This window comes from Arvicola amphibius, chromosome 1 (assembly GCF_903992535.2).
Source record: "Arvicola amphibius chromosome 1, mArvAmp1.2, whole genome shotgun sequence".
Lineage (NCBI taxonomy): Eukaryota > Metazoa > Chordata > Mammalia > Rodentia > Cricetidae > Arvicola > Arvicola amphibius.
Genome location: NC_052047.1, coordinates 104,510,204 through 104,518,377, shown reverse-complemented (window position 1 = coordinate 104,518,377; position 8,174 = coordinate 104,510,204).

Sequence of the window (8,174 nt, the reverse complement as noted above, 5' to 3'; positions counted from 1 at the left end):
GTAGAGATGGGATCAGCAATAAGGTAATTGTCACCTTGGGATGAGATGACTGAACACAAAACATCAGTCTAAGGGATGTCACCATCTAATCCCTCAGAAGAGGAAGCAGAAACAATGTTAAGAGCCAGATGGGATGGAGGACACCAAGGAAACACGGTCCTCTAAATCAACATGATCAAAGCTGGTGTGAACTCAGAGACTATGTCAGCATGCGCAGGGCCTGCATGTGCCTGCACCAGGTCGTTTGCATATACAGTATGGCTTACACTTTAGTGTTTGTATGGATTCCTGAGTGTGGGAACAAGTGGGTCTCTGATTCTTGTGCTTTTCTATTGTGATCTTTGCCTTCTGTTGGTTTTGTTCAATACTGAAGTCTTATTATATTTAATTCATTAATAAAAAATAAATTGTCGGGCGGTGGTGGCGGAGCCTTTAATCCCAGCATTCGGGAGGCAGAGGCAGGCAGATCTCTGTGAGTTCAAGGCCAGCCTGGTCTACAAGAGCTAGTTACAGGACAGGCTCCAAAGCTACAGAGAAACCCTGTCTCGAAAAACCATAAATAAATAAATAAATAAATTATTCCTTAGAAACTTGTTTTTTTTTTTTCTTCTTTTTTTTTTTTTTGGTTTTTCGAGGCAGGGTTTCCCTGTAGTTTCTAGAGCCTGTCCTGGAACTAGCTCTTGTAGACCAGGCTGGTCTCGAACTCACAGAGATCCACCTGCCTCTGCCTCCCGAGTGCTGGGATTAAAGGCGTGCGCCACCACCACCCGGCTTTTGGACTTTTTTTTTCTTTTTTTGAAACTTGTTTGTTTTTTAATGGGAGACTGAAAGGGAGGGGATCCAGATGGAAAGGAACTGGAAGGAGTAGAGGGAGGGGAAGCTATAATCAGGATATATTATATGAGAAAAAAATCTATATTCAAAGGGGGAAAAGCAAAAGAATAGGTGAAAAAATAAAATAATGAGGGTGTTATTTTGTACTTATACAGGGAAGATATAAAAACTAATTTGAGCCACTCAAACTGTCCTTCATAAAATAATGTAAGTGGCATATTTTGCTAAAATCTTTCGCTTGTTCTTGTGCCCTCTGGAAGCTGTTCATCCCTACCCACACAGCTCCCACTCCAAGGAGTCTTACTTGAAGCTAGAAGACCAGGGTGGTCCAGGGGACATGTGATGTGGTAAGCCCAGCTCCTAAAGACAATACTGTATGTTGTCTCTCATGTGGTATCTAGATGCAAACCACCACAACAAAAAACTCCACCAAACTTGAGCCAGCCACAAGAACTCCAGATTGGTACCTAGCCCACTCAGTGAGGCTTCCTCCAAGAGGTGATAGATGCTTAGAACCACAGCCAAATATTAGGCAGAGGGAGAAACCAAATTGAAGATCTCCATCAGGTCCCTCCCTTTAGAACTTGAGTAACCCCACAGAAGATGGAAAGAAAGAATTGTAGGAGCCACAGGGTTCATGGATACCAGAACAAGGTCCAAAGAATCAACTAAGCAGAGCTCATAGGGCCCACAGAGACTGAAGTGACCATCATGGAGCCTGCATGGGTCTGCACTAGTTTTTCTAAACAAGATATCATTATTAACTTGTTTTTGTGAGACTCCTAACGGTAGAAGTAGGGGTGTCTCTGACTCTCTAGCCTGCTCTTAGGACCCTTTTCCTTCTACTGGGTTGCATAGAGCAGCCTTGATATAAGGGGTTTGTGGCTAGTCTTAACTGTATCTTGTTATGCCATGTTTGGTTGATATGCCTGGAAGGCATATTTTTCTGAAGGGAAATGGAGAAAGTAGTTGGGGGTAGAGGGGAGAAGAGGGAAAGGAAGGAGTGGAGGAAAGGGAAACTGAAGTCACGATGTATTGTACAAGACAAGACTAAACAAATATAAATATTTTTTAAAAAAATTTGAAGCAGGGGCTGGAGAGATGGCTCAGAGGTTAAGAGCACCGACTGCTCTTCCAGAGGTCCTGAGTTCAATTCCCAGCAACCACATGGTGGCTCACAGCCATCTATAATGAGATCTGGTGCCCTCTTCTGGCATGCAAGCATACATGGAAGGAATAAATAAATCTTTTTAAAAAAGCTTGAAGCAGCAGCACTAATTGGAAAGAGGAAAATTGTTAACAGAGTAAAGGTTTCTCCATTTTCTCTCAGCTGAGCCATCTTTGGTTTCTACCCTGTGGTTTGAAAGAAAATGGTCCCCAAAAGGAATGGAACTATTAGGAGGTATAACCTTGTTGGAAGAAGTGTGTCACTGTGGGAGTGGGCTTTGAGGTTTATTTTACTCAAATTTCCCTCAGTTGTGACTGTCAAGTTGACTTCCTCTTGCCTGCAAGATGTAGGGCTCTTAGCTACTCCGGGACCACATCTGCCAGTATGCTGCCTTGCTCACCATCATGATAATGGACTGAACCTCTAAAACTGTAAGAGATATCACAATGAAATGTTTTCTTTATAAAAGTTGCCATGGTCATGGTGTCTGTTCACAGCAATAAAAGCTCTAACTAAAACATACCCATTGCCCTGAAAAGTTCCATGGGAAAACACCCAATCCTGTTCTAGAAACTCAGAGTCCTAAATGTCCCAGCTAACATGTTCTTTGCTCTTGCTGAAGAGTTTGCTGGCTTCCCCTTACAACTCCCAACCAGTATGGAGTTTTTCTGTGTTGTCTTTAAAACCTCCCTGTAATATGCATTTGAGTCTGCTCTGTGAGAAGTGTTTCTCTCCAGGCAGTCACCAGTCAGCTTAACAGACTCTCAATTGCTGTGGCCTGAGTGGTCTCTGGGTTTCTACCCCATAATAAAGAGGACACCAGTGTAGCAGTGATTCCAGACTTGAGAATGGACTGGAGCCCTGGCAAAAGAGAGATCCCTCTGTTCTAAGAGAACTGCTGAGAACTGAGACAATGCAGGCCTCCTCCTGAGAGAAGACATGCTCAGCTCTCACAGCAAAGCTACATACCTTGCCTTTGTCTCACAGCTTTCTTTCTTTTTTTATTGGTATTTATTGAGCTTTACATTTTTCTCTGCTCCCCTCCCTGCCTCTCCCCTCCCCCTTCAATACTCCAAGGTCCTCATGCTCCCAATTTACTCAGGAGATCTTGTCTTTTTATACTTTCTACTTCCCATGTGGATTAGATCGCATTGTTGTCTTAAGTTCTCTGGGATTGTGTTTTGTAGGCTGGCTTTCTTTGCTTTATGTTTAAAAACCACCTATGAGTGAGTGCATGTGATAATTGCCTTTCTGTGTCTGGGTTACCTCACTCAAAATAATGTTTTCTAGCTCCATCCAATTTCCTGCAAAATTCAAGCTGTCGTTATTTTTTCTGCTGTGTAGTATTCCATTGTGTAAATGTACCACATTTTTCTTATCCATTCTTCGATAGAGGGGCATTTAGGTTGTTTCCAGGTTCTGGCTATGACAAACAATGCTGCTATGAACATACTTGAGCACATGTCCTTGTGGCACAATTGCACATCCTTTGGATATATAAACCCCAAAGTGGTACTACTGGGTCTTGAGGAAGATTGTTTCCTAATTTTCAGAGAAATCGCCACACTGACATCCAAAGGGGCTGTACCAGCTTGCATTCCCACCAGCAATGCAGAAATGTTCCCTTTTCCCCACAACTTCTCCAGCATAAGTTGTCATCAGTGTTTTTGATCTCGGCCATTCTAACAAGTGTAAGACGGAATCTCAGAGTTGTTTTGATTTGCATTTCTCTGATGACTAAGGATGTTAAACATTTCCTTAAGTGTCTTTCAGCCATTTTAGATTCCTCTGTTGAGAGATCTCTGTTTAGGTCTGTATTCCATTTTTTTATCGGATTATGTTTTCTTTTGGTGTCCAATTTCTTGAGCTTTTTGTATATTTTGGAGATCAGACCTCTGTCTGATGTGGGGTTAGTGAAGATCTTTTCCCATTCTGTAGGCTGTCGTTTTGTCTTGTTGACCATGTCCTTTGCTTTACAGAAGCTTTTCAGTTTCAGGAGGTCCCATTTATTCATTGTTTCCCAATGCGTTCAAGTGTACTTCTCACTTTCTCTTCTATAAGGTTCAGTGTAGCTGGCTTTATGTTGAAGTCTTTGATAGATATGGATTTGAGTTTTCTGCATGGTGGTAGATATGGGTCTATTTTCATTTTTCTACATGTTGATATCCAGTTATGCCAGCACCACTTGTTAAATATGCTTTCTTTTTTTCCATTTGATATTTTTTTGCTTCTTTATCAAATATCAGGTGTTCGATGATGTGTAGATTGATATCTGGGTCTTCTATTCAGTTCCATTGGCCCTTCTATCTGTTCTTATGCCAGTACCAGGTTGTTTTCAGTACTGTAGCTCTGTAGTAGAGTTTGAAGTCAGGGATTGTGATGCCTCCAGAAGTTCTTTTATTGTACAGTGTTGTTTTGGCTATCCTGGTTTTTTCCTTTTCCAAATGAAGTTGAGTACCATTCTTTCGAGGTATTTGAAGAATTTTGCTAGGATTTTGATGGGCATTGTGTTGAATCTGTAGATTGCTTTTGGTAAGATTGCCATTTTTACTATATTAATTCTGCCTACCCAAGAGCATGGGAGATCTTTCCACTTTCTTCTTCAATTTCTTTCTTCAAAGATTTAAAGTTCTTGTCATACAAGTCTTCTACTTGTTTGGTTAGAGTTACTATGAGATATTTTATGCTATTTGTGACTATTGTGAAGCATGTTGATTCTCTGATTTCTTCCCCAGCCCTTTTATCATCCGTGTGCAGGAGGGCTACTGATTATTTTGAGTTAATCTTGTATCCTGATATATTGCTGAAAGTGTTTATGAGTTGTAGCTCTTCCTTGGTAGAATTTTTGGGACCACTTATGTAAACTATCATATCATCAGCAAACAGTGAGAATTTGACTTCTTTTCCAATTTGTATCCCCTTGATCTCCCTTTGGTATCTTATTGCTCTAGCTAGGACTTCAGGAACTATATTGAATAGGTACGGAGAGAGTGGACAACCTTGTCTTGTTCCTGATTTCAATGGAATCACTGGGAGTTTCTCTCCATTTAGTTTGATGTTGGCTGTTGACTTGCGGTATATTGCCTTAATTATGTTTAGGTATGTTCCTTGTATCCCTGCTCTCTCCAAGACCTTTATCACAAAGGGATGTTGTATTTTGTCAAATGCTTTTTTGAAATCTAATGAGATGATGTGAATTTTATTTTTCAGCTCGTTTATATGGAGGATTACGCTAACAAATTTTCATATGTTGAACCATCCCTGTATCTGTGGGCTGAAGCTGACTTGGTCATGGTGGATGATGGTTCTGATGTATTCTTGGATTTGATTTGCTAGTATTTTATTTAGTACTATTGCATCAATGTTCATGAGTTAGATTGGTCTGTAATTCTCTTTCTTAGTAATGTCTTTATGTGGTTTGGGTATCAGGGTAATTGTAGCCTCATAAAAAGTTTGGCAATGTTCCCTCTGTTTCTACTGTGTGGAATAATTTGAGGAGTATTGGTATTAGTTCCTCTTTGAATTCTGAGCTGAAACCATCTGGTCCTGGGTTTTTTTTTGTTGTTGTTGTTGGGAGACTTTTGATGACTATTTCTATTTCTTCAGCAGTTATAGGTCTGTTTAATTTGCTTATCTGGTATTGATTTAATTTTGGTGATATTTATCCAGAAAGTTGTCCATTTCCTTTAAGTTTTCCAATTTTGTGGAGTACAGGTTTTTGAATATGACTGATGATTCTCTGTATTTCCCTGTGTCTGTTGTTATGTCCCCCACTTTCATTTCTGATTTTGTTAATTTGGATATTCTCTCTCTCTCTGCCTTTTGGTTAGTTTGGATAAAGGTTTGTCTATTTTGTTGATTTTCTCGAAGAACCGTTTGTCTCATTGATTCTTTGTATTGTTTCTATTTTGTTGATTTCAGCTCTCAATTTGATTATTTCCTGCCGTCTAGTTCTCTTAAGCGAGTTTGCTTCTTTTTGTTCTAAAGTTTTCAAATGTTCTGTTAATTCACTAGTGTGGGATTTTTCCAGCTTATTTATGTAGGCATTTAGTGCTATGAACTTGCCTCTTAACATTGCTTTCATTGTGTCCCATAAATTTGGGTATGTTGTGTGGTCATTTTCATTGAATTTTAGGAAGTCTTTAATTTTCCCCTTTATTTCTTCCTTGACCCATTGATGATTCAGGTGAGTATAGTTTAATTTCCATGTGTTTGTGGGTTTTCTGGAATTTGTATTGCTGTTGACTTCTAGTTTTAAAGCATGGCCATCTGATAAGGTACATTGGGTTATTCAAATTCTTTTGCATTTGTTGAGGTTTGTTTTATTACGGAGTATGTGGTCAATTTTTGAGAAGGTTCCATGCAGTGCTGAGAAGGTATATTTTTTCTGTTGAGATGGAAGTCTATATATAGATGTCTGTTAAGTCCATTTGAGTCATAACATCTGTTAGTTCTCTTATTTCTCTGTTCATTTTTTGTCTGATTGACCTGTCCAGTGGTGAGAGGGGAGTGTTGAAATCTCCCACTATTAGTGTGTGGGGTTTAATATATGATTTAAACTTTAGAAGTGTTTCTTTGATATATGAGGGTGCCCTTGTATTTGGGGCATAGATGTTCAGTATTGAAATTTCCTCTTGATGGATTTTTCCTGTGACTAATATTAAATGCCCTTCTTTGTCTCTTTTGACTGATTTCAGCTTGAAGTCTATTTTGTTAGATATTAGGATAGCTAGACCTGCTTGTTTCTTAGGTCCATTTGATTGGTATTTTTCCCAACCTTTTACTCTGACAAGATGTCTGTCTTTGAGGTTGAGATGTGTTTCTTGCACGCAGAAGAGGGATGGATTCTGTTTTCGTATCCAATCTGTTAGCCCATGCCTTTTTATGGGTGAGTTGAGTCCCATTTACATTAAGGGATATTAATGATGAGTGGTTGCTATCTCCTGTTAATTTAGTTGTCATCATTGGTGATGTTAATTTGTGCATTTTTTTTCCTTTGGGACTTGCTGTAATGAGATCATCAATTGTCTGTGTTTTTGTTGGTGTAGCCATCTTCCTTGGGTTGGAGTTTTCATTCTAATATTTTGTGTAGGGCTGGATTTGTGGCTAGGTATTGGTGAAATCTAGATTTGTCATGGAATATCTTGTTTTGTCCTTCTGTGGTGATTGACTCTTTTGCTGGGTATAGTAGTCTGGGCTGGCATTTGTGGTCTCTTAATGTCTGCATAATGCTTGACCATGACCTTCTGGCTTTCATTATCTCCACTGAGAACTCAGGTGTAATTCTGATAGGTCTACCTTTATAGGTTACTTGGCCTTTTTCCTTTTCAACTCTTAATATTCTTTCTTTACTCTGTATGTTTAGTGTTTTGATTATTATGTGGCGAGAGGACTTTTGGGGGGGGATCCAGTCTATTTGGTGTTCTGTAAGCTTCTTGTATCTTTATAGGCATATCTTTCTTTAGGTAGGGAAAGTTTTCTTCTATGATTTTGTAAAATAAATTTTCTGTGCCTTTGAATTGAATCTCTCCTATACCTATTATTCTAATATTTGGCCTTTTTAATGTTGTCCCATATTTCATGGATATTTTGGGTTAAACTTTTGTTAGATTTAATGTTTTCTTTAACTGATGAGTCTATTTCCTGTAATTTATCGTCAGTGCTTGAGATTCTCTCTTCCATTTCTTGTATTCTGTTGTTCATACTTGCATTTGTGGTTCCCGCTCTTTTTCTCATGGTTTCTGTTTCTATATTTCCTTCGGCTTATGTTTTTTTTTTATTTTTTTCTGTCTCAGTTTTCAAGTCTTGTATAGTTTCTTTTATATGTTTGAGTTCTTTTTCTTGGTTTCCTTTAAGTGATTTGCTGATATGTTCCAATTTTTTTGTTTTTTCCTTCATATCTTTAAGGTAAAAGATACCTCATTTCATCTTTAAGAATTTCAAGCATTCTCTTGAGGTTATTTTTAGATCATTTTCTTCTGGTTTATCCATATTTGGTTGTTCAGGTCTTACTTTTGTAGGGTCTTTAGGTTTTACTAGTATTGTGTTGCTCTTTGTGGTGTAACACGTGATCTTACCTTTTCTACTCATCTTTTCCTCAAATAGGTGTGGTTGGGCTGTCTGAGATTCTGTTGAATAATCTTCTAGGTGCCAGTGAATCCAAAGCTCAGAT